Raw genomic sequence first — 13,981 nt, 5'->3', positions numbered from 1 at the left:
CCCCGAAGGGGAATCAAGTGGTGGTGAAGGCGTGGGGTGGGGGAGGGGGTGTGTGTGTATATATGCCCATTGCCAGCAAAAGTTCGACTCCAGGTGTCGTTGAGGAGGGAGGCAGGTCAAAAGCGTCCATAATACAGGTGTCCTCGGGGATGTTTTCAGAACAGCCTGCTCCTGTTGTTGCAGCGTCAAGGCCATTCGAGGGAGTCAAATCGTAGATTAGAATTTTTGTTTTTCAATCAATCATCAATCAATGTTTATTTATATAGCCCTAAATCACAAGTGTCTCAAAGGGCTGCACAAGCCACAACGACATCCTCGGTACAAAGCCCACATAAGGGCAAGGAAAAACTCACCCCAGTGGGACGTGGATGTGAATGACTATGAGAAAACTTGGAGAGGACCGCATATGTGGGTAACCCCCCCCCCCCTCTAGGGGAGACCGAATGCAATGGATGTCGAGTGGGTCTGACATAATATTGTGAGAGTCCAGTCCAAAGTGGATCTAACATAATAGTGAGAGTCCAGTCCATAGTGGATCCAACATAATAGTAAGAGTCCAGTCCATAGTGGGGCCAGCAGGAAACCATCCCGAGCGGAGACGGGTCAGCAGCGCAGAAATGTTCCCAGCCAATGCACAGGCGAGCGGTCCACCCCGGGTCCCGACTCTGGACAGCCAGCACTTCATCCATGGCCACCGGACATGTGTCCCCCCCCTCTCCACAAGGAAGAGGGGAGCAGAGGAGAAAAGAAAAGAAACGGCAGATCAACTGGTCTAAAAGGGGGGTCTATTTAAAGGCTAGAGTATACAAATGAGTTTTAAGATGGGACTTAAATGCTTTTTCCCCGAGCAGACATTACAATGGCTTGTCTGTTCTATTCGTCCATGCTGGCCCTCATTTGCAATGTTTCCCTTTCAACCAGCTTTTCCATGATGTGATCCATCTTGCGATTCAGTTCAGAAATCGCCCCAGTCTGTGACCCCCCCTAACCCTAACCAGGCCCAAACCTTCCATTGCGACAAACAGCCTTTGGGCCCCTTGAGTGGCTGCCATTGTCTTACGAAATTGACGATACACCAGAGCAATGCCCAGCCCAATCAGCAGGTGCACCGCGATCACGGTTCCAAATAGGTAGATGTCTTCCACGTCCTCGATGGAAAGGACTGAGAGGCACATGATTCTCCACTTATCCCAGGAGTCTCTCACGTACCCCGCAGCAATGTCTTCATCAGGGCAGCCAGGCTCCCCAGAACCTCTTTTCCTCGTCGAAAAGATTTTGTCAATTGAGTCGAGAGTCCAGCTGATCATTTCCATGTCTGATGTCAAAAAAGTTCAGACAAGACAAAACAAAGAGAGCAAGCAGGGAAAAGAAGGGAGCGGAAAAATGTGACCGCCCTCACCAGAGGCAAGACAGAAAAAAAATGAAATAAAAAAAAATGCTACTTGTAACATGCGTCAAGTCCAAAAATATATTACCACAAAGTCTGTACCTATAAAAATTTAAAAAAAAAATGCTAACATTAGGTAGCATGACTGAGGTGTTTACTTACAAAATTAGCTGGAAAGCTACCATTGTAATGTTAGCATGCTAAAATGCTACCTGAAACATGCATCAAGTACCAAAATCTTTTACTCAAGGTGTATACCTAAAACATGTGTTTAAAATGCTAGTAAGCTAACGTTAACATGCATCAAATACCAAAATATGACTTTAATAAAATTAAAACCAAAATATGCCCATTGCCAGCAAAGGTTTGACTCCAGGTGTCGTTGAGGAGGGAGGCAGGTCAAAAGCGTCCATCATTGAGGTGTCCTCGGGGATGTTTTCAGAACAGCCTGCTCCTGTTGTTGCAGCGTCAAGGCCATTCGAGGGAGTCAAATCGTAGATTAGGATTTTTGTTTTCCCCCGAACAGACATTACAATGGCTTGTCTGTTCTATTTGTCCATGCTGGCCCTCATGTCCAATGTTTCCCTTTCAACCAGCTTTTCCATGATGTGATCCATCTTGCGATTCAGTTCAGAAATCGCCCCAGTCTGTGATCCCACAGCCCGGCCCAAACCTTCCATTGCGACAAACAGCCTTTGGGCCCCTTGAGTGGCTGCCATCGTCTTACGAATTTGACGATACACCAGGCCGCAAATGGCACCCTGCCTGCACAGTGGAGACCACGGGCCTCGCGCTGTACGCTACGCACTCGCTACTCCACAAGAATGCGAGGGGAGCACAACATTCATCAAACAATCGGAGGTTGTGTCGAGGAGCTAATAATTGGGCGCGAGTGAGATCGCGCTTCCGGCGGCGGCGTGCGGCAATCCTGTACGACAACGGAGCAAATCTGTCATGGCGCGTTTCCTTGTAAACGGCCCGTCTGGCTCGTCGCTCGGAACGCGAGCGGGCTTCTTTGAAAACAAGAAAGCTAATTAATGCGCTTTGAATGCGAGCGGCGGTGTCCTTGCCGCCGTCCCTCGTGAGCGGCACAAGCGGCGGCGTGGGAGGAGCTGCGCCGTGCTCTCCTTGGTGGAGAACAATCCGCTCCACTTGGGGGGGTCCTGATGGAAGTGAGATCAAAAGATGGCTTAAAAATCCTCCACTCTTCGTTCTTAGCAAACAAGACTTTTCATCCTTCACTCCTCGCTCTTACCAATAAATAATGATGAATGGGTTATACTTGTATAGCGCTTTTCTACCTTCAAGGTACTCAAAGCGCTTTGACACTATTTCCACATTCACCCATTCACACACACATTCACACACTGATGGCAAACAGGACTATTCATCATTCACTCTTCACTCTTAGCAAACAAGACTACTTATCCTTCACGTTTCGTTCTTAGCAAACACAACTATTCATCCTTCACTCTTCGCTCTTAGCAAACAAGACTATTTATCCTTTACGCTTTGCTTTCAGCAAACAGGACTATTCATCCTTCACTCTTTGCTCTTAGCAAACAGGACTATTCATCCTTCACTCTTCACTCTTAGCTACCACGACTATTCATCCTTCACTTTTCGCTCTTAGCTAACAGGTTTATTCATCCTTTACTCTTTGCTTTTAGCAAACAGGACTATTCATTGTTCACTCCTCGCTCTTAGCAAACAGGACTATTCATCCCTCACGCCTCACTCTTAGCAAACACGACTATTTATCCTTCACGTTTCGTTCTTAGCATTATTTACTATTCATCCTTCACTCCTTGCTCTTAGCAAACAGGACTATTCCTCCTTCACTCTTCACTCTTAGCAAACAGAACTATTCCTCCTTCAGTCCTCGCTCTTAGCAAACACGACTATTCATTCCTCACTCTTCGCTCTTAGCAAACAAGACTATTCATCCTTTACTCTTCACTCTTAGCAAACAGGACTATTCATCCTTCACTCTTCGCTCTTAACAAACAGGACTATTCATCCTTCACTATTCGCTTTTAGCAAACAGGACTATTCATCCTTCACTCTTCTCTCTTAGCAAACAAGACTATTTATTCTTCACTCTTCACTCTTAGCAAACACGACTATTCATCCTTCACTCTTCACTCTTAGCAAAAAGGTTTATTCACCCTTCACTCTTCGCTCTTAGCAAACAAGACTAGGTATCTTTATTTTTTCGCTCCTAGCAAACAAGACTATTCATCCTTAAATAGTTGCTCTCAGTAAACAGGACTATTCATCCTTCACTCTTCGTGCTTAGCAAACAAGACTATTCATCCTTTACTCTTCACTCTTAGCAAACAAGACTATTCATCCTTCACTTTTCACTCTTAGCAAACAGGACTATTCATCCTTCACTCTTCGCTCTTAGCAAACAGGACTATTTCTAATTATCTGTGCTCGTGATGAACAACTCGTTGCTGGTTTGCTTGGAAGGTCAAAGAATCCATGGCTTTTCTGGTCATATGATCAATAGAAGAGTAAATCATTGGTCCAAACAGCAGGAAGTACATCAACACTTGTTTACTTGTGTGTAGCAGTACCTCTGGATTGGCAGACCGGGGTGGTGGTTCCTCTCTTTAAGAAGGGGAACCAGAGGGTGTGTTCCAACTATGGTGGGATCGCACTCCTCAGCCTCCCCGGTAAGGTCTATTCAGGTGTACTGGAGAGGAGGCTACGCCGGATTGTCGAACCTCGGATTCAGGAGGAGCAGTGTGGTTTTAGTCCTGGTCGTGGAGCTGTGGACCAGCTCTATACTCTCGGGAGGGCCCTTAAAGTTGCATCGGAGTTTTCCCAGCCAGTCTACATGTGCTTTGTGGACTTCGGGAAGGCATTTGATCGTGTCCCCGGGGAGGTCCTGTGTGGAGTACTCAGAGAGTATGGGGTATTGGACTGTCTGATTGTCGCGGTCTGCTCCCTTTATGATCAGTGTCAGAACTTGGTCTGCATTGCCAGTAAGTCGGATCTGTTTCCAGTGAAGGTTGGACTCCGCCAGGTCTGCCCTTTGTCACCGCTTCTGTTCACTATTTTTATGGAAACAATTCCTAGGCACAGTCAAGTCGTTGAGGGGATCCGGTTTGGTGGCTGCAGGATTAAGTGTCCGCTTTTTGCATATGATCTGGTCCTGATGGCGTCATCTGGCCAGGATCTTCAGCTCTCACTGGATCGGTTTGCAGCCGAGTGTGAAGTCCGAGTCCATGGTTCTCGCCCGGCAAAGGGTGGAGCGCCATCTCCGGGTGAGGAAGGAGATCTTTCCCCAAGTGGAGGAGTTCAAGTACGGCGGAGTCTTGTTCACGCGTGAGGGAAGAGTGGATCATGAGCTCAACAGGCGTATTGGTCCGGCGTCTGCAGTGATGCGGACCCTGTAACGTTTAGTTGTGGTGAAGAAGGAGCTGAGCCGGAGAGAAAAGCTCTCAATTTACCGGTCGATCTACGTCCTATCTCCACCTATCGTCATGAGCTTTGGGTTGTGACCGAAAGGACAAGATCTCGGGTACAAGAGGCAGAAATTAGTTTCCTCTGTCGGGTGGCAGAGTTCTCCCTTAGAGATAGGATGAGAAGCTCTGTCATTCGTGAGGAGCTCAAAGTAAAGCTGTTGCTCCTTCACATCGTGAGAAGCCAGATGAGGTGGTTCGAGCATCTGGTCAGGGCACGTCTGACAGGGAACACCCAGGACACGTTGGGGAGACTATGTCTCCCGGCTGGCCTGGGAACGCCTTGGGGTCTCCCGGAAGGAGCTGGACAAAGCAGCTGGGGAGAGGGAAGTCTGGGCCTCACTCCGGTAATCATGAAGTGCTTCGAGCGACTTGTTCTCCAGCACATCAAGGACCATATCCCTCCAGACTTCGACCCCCACCAGTTCGCATACCGGGCGAACAGGTCCACAGAGGACGCCATCGCTGTTGCTCTCCACTCTGCTCTGAACCACCTGGAGCAGCAGCAGAGCTACGTCCGGATGCTCTCTGTGGACTATAGCTCTGCCTTCAATACAATAATCCCGGACAGACTCTGCAATAAACTGGACACTCTTGGCCTCCCCCCTCTCACAAACGCCTGGATAAGGGACTTCCTAACGGACCGACCCCAGAATGTGAGACTTGGCCCGCACCTCTCATCCTCCCGCACGCTGAGCATCGGCTCCCCACAGGGCTGTGTGCTGAGCCCCCTCCTCTACTGCCTTTACACCCATGACTGCAGTCCGGCCCACAGTGACAACCTTACCGTCAAGGTTGCCGACGATACCACAGTGGTCGGGCTCATCTCCAGGGGTGACGAGGCTGCCTACAGAGAGGAGGTCCTGAAGCTGACGGCCTGGTCTTCGGAGAACAACCTCGCTCTCAACACCAGCAAGACCAGAGAGATCATCGTCGACTTCAGGAGGAGCAGCACCGACCCTGCCCCCCTCTACATCAACGGCGAGCGTGTAGAGATGGTCCACACCTTCAGGTACCTTGGATTCCACATCTCTAATGACTTCTCGTGGACAGTCAACACCACATCAATCATCAAGAAGGCTCAGCAGCGGCTACACTTCCTTAGAGTCCTCGGGAAGTACAACCTGAAGCCTGACCTGCTGCTGACCTTCTACCGCTCGTCCATCGAGAGCCTGCTGACCTACTGTATTACGGTATGGTACGGCAGCTGCACTGCAGCAGACAGGGAGAGGCTGCAAAGAGTGGTCAAGACGGCTCAGAAGATCATCGGCCGCCCTCTCCCCTCTCTGACGGACATCTACACCTCCCGCTGCCTCAACAGAGCCAGTGCCATCATCAAAGACAGCACCCACCCTGGCTCTGACCTGTTCCACCTGCTGCCCTCTGGGAAGCGCTACAGGTGCATTAAAACCAAAACAAACAGGCTAAAGAACAGCTTCTTCCCCAGGGCCATAACCATCCTGAACGGACTGCCCCATTGTCCCTCATAACTGCCTTCTCTTCGGTGCAATAACCCATTCCACCAACCACCCTGTTTTTGTTTTGTTTTTTCATGTATATATTCATTTCACACCATATTCATTGCACTTCTACATTTTTTATATTTTTATATATTTGCACATTGTTTTTCTAGCATGCACACATCGCACTGTATGGAATGGCCTCAATCTCGTTACCTTGCGTAATGACAATAAAGCTGATTCTGATTCTGAATCTGATTCTCTGCTTAGGCTGCTGCTCCTGTGACCCAACCTAGGATAAGCGGAAGAAGATGGATGGATGTTTTATAAGCCACCGGGTTCAAAGTGTATCAAAAAAGTACCGGTTTATAATCCGGAATTCACCGGTATATCAACCCTTGTATCAGCTCGTGGGGGTCGGCCTTTGTGTTCGGCATTGGTCGATTGTACTTTTTCATGGATATTTTTCATAGACTTTTTCAGATCAATCGGCGTCTCTCTATACCATACATGATTAGATCAGCCTGAATGGAATCAGACCTATATGAGGATACTGAATGGGTATGCTTGACACAGGGACTAGGAACCTTGTGGACCTCAACCTCATCCCTGCTCTAAATGTCACTCTCTTGTTGCGACCGGCCACTCAGGCCGCCCCGGCGTACATTATTCAGGCGGCCTCCATTCTTCCTCTCAATGGAGGATCCATACTCAGCAGGCGTGCTTTATCAACCTCATCGCTTCATTCTTTATTCCACTATTTCTCTCTCTCTCTCCGGGAGCCTGTTTGCGGCGTTTTTATTGTGGCCTACCAGCGAGCACACGTGGTGCCGCAAAGGTCTCGGAGGGGAAGGGAAACATATGGCTTTAAAAGAAATCATGCTGGAAAGTCAATGCGGAGCCCGGCTGCCTTTTGGAGAAAAAACCCCGACTTCAATTTGCCCTTTTCTTTTGTTTCCTCAGCTAAAAATAATTCCTCCTGTCTTCATCCCGCCCGCCTGCCGTTTGTTGTGCCTTTTTTAATGCGCGGCCAAAATATTTAAAAGTAATCCTGAAACGCGACAAAACAAAACTCAACTCGCAGGGCAAAGTAAACCGCCTTCTGTTTCTTCAAAGGGTGATTTAGTGCAACCTGTGTGAAATTGTCTTCCTGTCCGCGTTTTCCCATCAAACTCGTGTTTGTTTGGTAAAAGTCATTCGGATTAGCGTGCGCACGCAAGGATCAGGAATGTTAGCATCACTGAGCGCCTCATGAGATGTGTTTCCATTGCAGTTTTTCGCAAAATAAAAGCGATATTTCTAAGATTTCGACATAAGTACAATGACCTACAGACTTGTAGGTGTTTCCATGAGAGGGGGTTTTGCGTCACAAGCCGCATCCATCCATCTTCTTCCGCTTATCCGAGGTCGGGTCGCGGGGGCAGCAGCTTAAGCAGGGAAGCCCAGACTTCCCTCTCCCCAGCCACTTCGTCCAGCTCCTCCCGGGGGATCCCGAGGCGTTCCCAGGCCAGCCGGGAGAGATAGTCTTCCCAGCGTGTCCTGGGTCTTCCCCGTGGCCTCCTACCGGTCGGACGTGCCCGAAACACCTTCCTAGGGAGGCGTTCGGGTGGCATCCTGACCAGATGCCCGAACCACCTCATCTGGCTCCTCTCGATGTGGAGGAGCAGCGGCTTTACTTTGAACTCCCCCCGAATGACAGAGCTTCTCACCCTATCTCTAAGGGAGAGCCCCGCCACTCGGCGGAGGAAACTCATTTCGGCCGCTTGTACCCGTGATCTTGTCCTTTCGGTCATGACCCAAAGCTCATGACCATAGGTGAGGATGGGAACGTAGATCGACCGGTAAATCGAGAGCTTTGCCTTCCGGCTCAGGTCCTTCTTCACCACAACGGATCGATACAGCGTCCGCATTACTGAAGACGCCGCACCGATCCGCCTGTCGATCTCACGATCCACTCTTCCCCCGCTCGTGAACAAGACTCCGAGGTACTTGAACTCCTCCACTTGGGGCAAGATCTCCTCCCCAACCCGGAGATGGCACTCCACCCTTAACTTAACCCTAACCCTCACAAGCCGCAATTCCCGTATAATCTCGTCCTGCCAGACTCTGCTTTGAGAAAGATATTGCAGCCGCCAGTGTTGCCGCTATGTCAATAGAAGACGAGGGCAGTCTTTACAGCCCCCTCCGCACTGTTAGGGCATGCGGGTCTCTCCGAGCCTGCGGGTTGGCTACTATTGCTGGGGAGGAACCCACCAGACGGCCCGGTGCAGCGGTGCTGCCTCCCTTCGCCCGGCCGACCGATCGGAAGCAAGACCATGACGACCCGTCTTCCCGGTACGGTCTTTAAGTGACTTCTAAATGCGAAAAAAAGTGTTTCCATCATGCTTTTGTCAACAACTACTACCCAGTGTGTCAGGTTCAAACACTGATGACATCTATTAAACAAGACAAGAAGCAAAGTTTGTACTCAATTGAGGAGAGACGCCGTCGACCTGTAACCTCTTACAGTGTCTTAGCACGCTCTGACGAAAAAGGGTTTACGTCTCCTCTTTTATTTAGATATTCAATGTTTACACAACAACACATGTCTCAACAGGAATGGGGGGGGTACGTAAACAGCTCTTGTTTTTGGTCACATTGAAGACAAAAAAAGAAGATGCAAAGAACAATCTGCTCCACTTGGGGCTGTCCTGATGGAAGTGAGATCAAAAGATGGCTTAAAAATCCTCCACTCTTCGTTCTTAGCAAACAAGACTTTTCATCCTTCACTCCTCGCTCTTACCAATAAATAATGATAAATGGGTTATACTTGTATAGCGCTTTTCTACCTTCAAGGTACTCAAAGCGCTTTGACACTATTTCCACATTCACCCATTCACACACACATTCACACACTGATGGCAAACAGGACTATTCATCATTCACTCTTCGCTCTTAGCAAACAAGACTATTTATCCTTCACGCTTCGTTCTTAGCAAACACAACTATTCATCCTTCACTCTTCGCTCTTAGCAAACAAGACGAGTTGTCCTTTACGCTTCGTTCTTAGCAAACAGGACTATTCATCCTTCAGTCTTCGCTCTTAGCAAACAGGACTATTCATCCTTCACTCCTCGCTCTTACCAATAAATAATGATGAATGGGTTATACTTGTATAGCGCCTTTCTACCTTCAAGGTACTCAAAGCGCTTTGACACTATTTCCACATTCACACACACATTCACACACTGATGGCAAACAGGACTATTCATCATTCACTCTTCGCTCTTAGCAAACAGGACTATTCATCCTTCACTCTTCGTTCTTAGCAAACACAACTATTCATCCTTCACTCTTCGCTCTTAGCAAACAAGACTAGTTATCCTTTACGCTTCGTTCTTAGCAAACAGGACTATTCATCATTCAGTCTTCGCTCTTAGCAAACAGGACTATTCATCCTTCACTCTTCACTCTTAGCTACCACGACTATTCATCCTTCACTTTTCGCTCTTAGCTAACAGGTTTATTCATCCTTTACTCTTTGCTCTTAGCAAACAGGACTATTCACCGTTCACTCCTCACTCTTAGCAAACACGACTCTTCATCCTTCACTCTTCGCTATTAGCAAACAAGACTATTCATCATTTACTCTTCACTCTTAGCAAACAATACTATTTATCCTTCACGTTTCGTTCTTAGCAATAATTACTATTCATCCTTCACTCTTCGCTCTTAGCAAACAAGACTATTCATCATTTACTCTTCGCTCTTAGCAAACAAGACTATTTACCCTTCACGCTTTGTTCTTAGCAAACACAACTATTCATCCTTCACTCTTCGCTCTTAGCAAACAAGACTATGTATCCTTTACACTTTGTTTTCAGCAAAGAGGACTATTCATCCTTCACTCTTCACTCTTAGCTACCACGACTATTCATCCTTCACTTTTCGCTCTTAGCTAACAGGTTATTCATCCTTTACTCTTTGCTCTTAGCAAACAGGACTATTCATCGTTCACTCCTCGCTATTAGCAAACATGGCTATTCATCCCTCACTCCTCACTCTTAGCAAACACGACTTTTCATCCTTCACTCTTTGCTCTTAGCAAACAAGACTATTCATCATTTACTCTTCACTCTTAGCAAACAATACTAGTTATCCTTCACGTTTCGTTCTTAGCAATAATTACTATTCATCCTTCACTCCTTGCTCTTAGCAAACAGGACTATTCCTCCTTCACTCTTCACTCTTAGCTACCACGACTATTCATCCTTCACTTTTTGCTCTTAGCTAACAGGTTTATTCATCCTTTACTCTTCGCTCTTAGCAAACAGGACTATTCATCGATCACTCCTCGCTCTTAGCAAACACGACTATTCATCCCTCACTCCTCACTCTTAGCAAACACGACTCTTCATCCTTCACTCTTCGCTCTTAGCAAACAAGACCATTCATCATTTACTCTTCACTCTTAGCAAACAATACTATTTATCCTTCACGTTTCGTTCTTGGCAATAATTACTATTCATCCTTCACTCCTTGCTCTTAGCAAACAGGACTATTCCTCCTCCACTCTTCGTTCTTAGCAAACAAGACTTTTCATCCTTCACTCCTCGCTCTTACCAATAAATAATGATAAATGGGTTGTACTTGTATAGCGCTGTTCTACCTTCAAGGTACTCAAAGCGCTTTGACAGTATTACCACATTCACCCATTCACACACACATTCACACACTGATGGCAAACAGGACTATTCATCATTCACTCTTCGCTCTTAGCAAACAAGACTAAGTATCCTTCACGCTTCGTTCTTAGCAAACACAACTATTCATCCTTCACTCTTCGCTCTTAGCAAACAAGACTAGTTATCCTTTACGCTTCGTTCTTAGCAAACAGGACTATTCATCCTTCAGTCTTCGCTCTTAGCAAACAGGACTATTCATCCTTCACTCCTCGCTCTTACCAATAAATAATGATAAATGGGTTAGACTTGTATAGCGCGTTTCTACCTTCAAGGTACTCAAAGCGCTTTGACACTATTTCCACATTCACACACACATTCACACACTGATGGCAAACAGGACTATTCATCATTCACTCTTCGCTCTTAGCAAACAAGACTATGTATCCTTCACGCTTCGTTCTTAGCAAACACAACTATTCATCCTTCACTCTTCGCTCTTAGCAAACAAGACGAGTTATCCTTTACGCTTCGTTCTTAGCAAACAGGACTATTCATCCTCCAGTCTTCGCTCTTAGCAAACAGCACTATTCATCCTTCACTCTTCACTCTTAGCTACCACGACTATTCATCCTTCACTTTTCGCTCTTAGCTAACAGGTTTATTCATCCTTTACTCTTTGCTCTTAGCAAACAGGACTATTCATCGTTCACTCCTCACTCTTAGCAAACACGACTCTTCATCCTTCACTCTTCGCTCTTAGCAAACAGGACTATTCATCCTTCACTCTTCGCTCTTAGCAAACAAGACTATTTATCCTTCACGCTTCGTTCTTAGCAAACACAACTATTCATCCTTCACTCTTCGCTCTTAGCAAACAAGACGAGTTATCCTTTACGCTTCGTTCTTAGCAAACAGGACTATTCATCCGTCAGTCTTCGCTCTTAGCAAACAGGACTATTCATCCTTCACTCTTCACTCTTCGCTACCACGACTATTCATCCTTCACTTTTCGCTCTTAGCTAACAGGTTTATTCATCCTTTACTCTTTGCTCTTAGCAAACAGGACTATTCACCGTTCACTCCTCACTCTTAGCAAACACGACTCGTCATCCTTCACTCTTCGCTATTAGCAAACAAGACTATTCATCATTTACTCTTCACTCTTAGCAAACAATACTATTTATCCTTCACGTTTCGTTCTTTGCAATAATTACTATTCATCCTTCACTCTTCGCTCTTAGCAAACAAGACTATTCATCATTTACTCTTCGCTCTTAGCAAACAAGACTATTTACCCTTCACGCTTTGTTCTTAGCAAACACAACTATTCATCCTTCACTCTTCGATCTTAGCAAACAAGACTATGTATCCTTTACACTTTGTTTTCAGCAAACAGGACTATTCATCCTTCACTCTTCACTCTTAGCTACCACGACTATTCATCCTTCACTTTTCGCTCTTAGCTAACAGGTTTATTCATCCTTTACTCTTTGCTCTTAGCAAACAGGACTATTCACCGTTCACTCCTCACTCCTAGCAAACACGACTCGTCATCCTTCACTCTTCGCTCTTAGCAAACAGGACTATTCATCCTTCACTCTTCGCTCTTAGCAAACAAGACTATTTATCCTTCACGCTTCGTTCTTAGCAAACACAACTATTCATCCTTCACTCTTCGCTCTTAGCAAACAAGACGAGTTGTCCTTTACGCTTCGTTCTTAGCAAACATGACTATTCATCCTTCAGTCTTCGCTCTCTTAGCAAACAGGACTATTCATCCTTCACGCTTCACTCTTAGCTACCACGACTATTCATCCTTCACTTTTCGCTCTTAGCTAACAGGTTGATTCATCCTTTACTCTTTGCTCTTAGCAAACAGGACTATTCATCGTTCACTCCTCACTCTTAGCAAACACGACTCGTCATCCTTCACTCTTCGCTATTAGCAAACAAGACTATTCATCATTTACTCTTCACTCTTAGCAAACAATACTATTTATCCTTCACGTTTCGTTCTTAGCAATAATTACTATCCATCCTTCACTCCTTGCTCTTAGCAAACGGGACTATTCCTCCTTCACTCTTCACTCTTAGCAAACAGGACTATTCCTCCTTCACTCCTCGCTCTTAGTCGACTCATGGGCTTGGGCTTGAGCAGGTCTCCGACGACAATAGATAACCCCCATCCCGTCTCCTCCCATCGTACACAATGTAATTTTTCCAAGCCTTTGATTGGTGTAACAAAAACAGCTCTCATCCGTTCACTGGAACTCAGAGAACGGAAAGTTTTTTGATAATTGACATACCATTTTTCTGACACAGTGGATTAGTGGTTAGCGTGTCCGCCCTGAGATCGGTAGGTTGTGAGTTCAAACCCCGGCTGAGTCATACCAAAGACTATAAAAATGGGATCCATTACCTCACTGCTTGGCACTCAGCATCAAGGGTTGGAATTGGGGGTTAAATCACCAAAAATGATTCACTACTCCCCTAAACTCCCAGGGGGTGAACAAGGGTATGGCTTAAATGCAGTGGACACATTTCACCACACCTAGTGTGTGTGTGACAATCATTGGTACTTTAACTTTCTGAAAATGCACACCTTACGAATAATCCTCTCGGCAAAACACTTCAAGTTAGTCGGTGAAATTGGTGCAGTTTCAAAACACCATTAAGAACACAATGAATTTAGACTTTGTCTCAATGTTCTTACCAAAGCCATTAAAATTTAAGCACTTCCTGTTAAGCACTCTCATGTTGGCAGTTCATTAAAGACGTGTTTGGAAAAGCAACTAAGTGTTTCCTCACACCGCCGCAATGGTGACACTACGCAACTGCAACAACACATTCATTTATCATCATTCAATTATTACAATTATCACAAAAACACGACAATTGTAAAAATGAAACCATGTAAGCCGAATTAAAGATAGCATAACTGCAAACATAACCAATGTGAACAGGGTAGATATAAGCACAAAGTAAAATAGAACAAAC

This window comes from Nerophis lumbriciformis, linkage group LG06 (assembly GCF_033978685.3).
Source record: "Nerophis lumbriciformis linkage group LG06, RoL_Nlum_v2.1, whole genome shotgun sequence".
Taxonomy (NCBI): domain Eukaryota; kingdom Metazoa; phylum Chordata; class Actinopteri; order Syngnathiformes; family Syngnathidae; genus Nerophis; species Nerophis lumbriciformis.
This window is presented reverse-complemented; position numbering follows the sequence as displayed.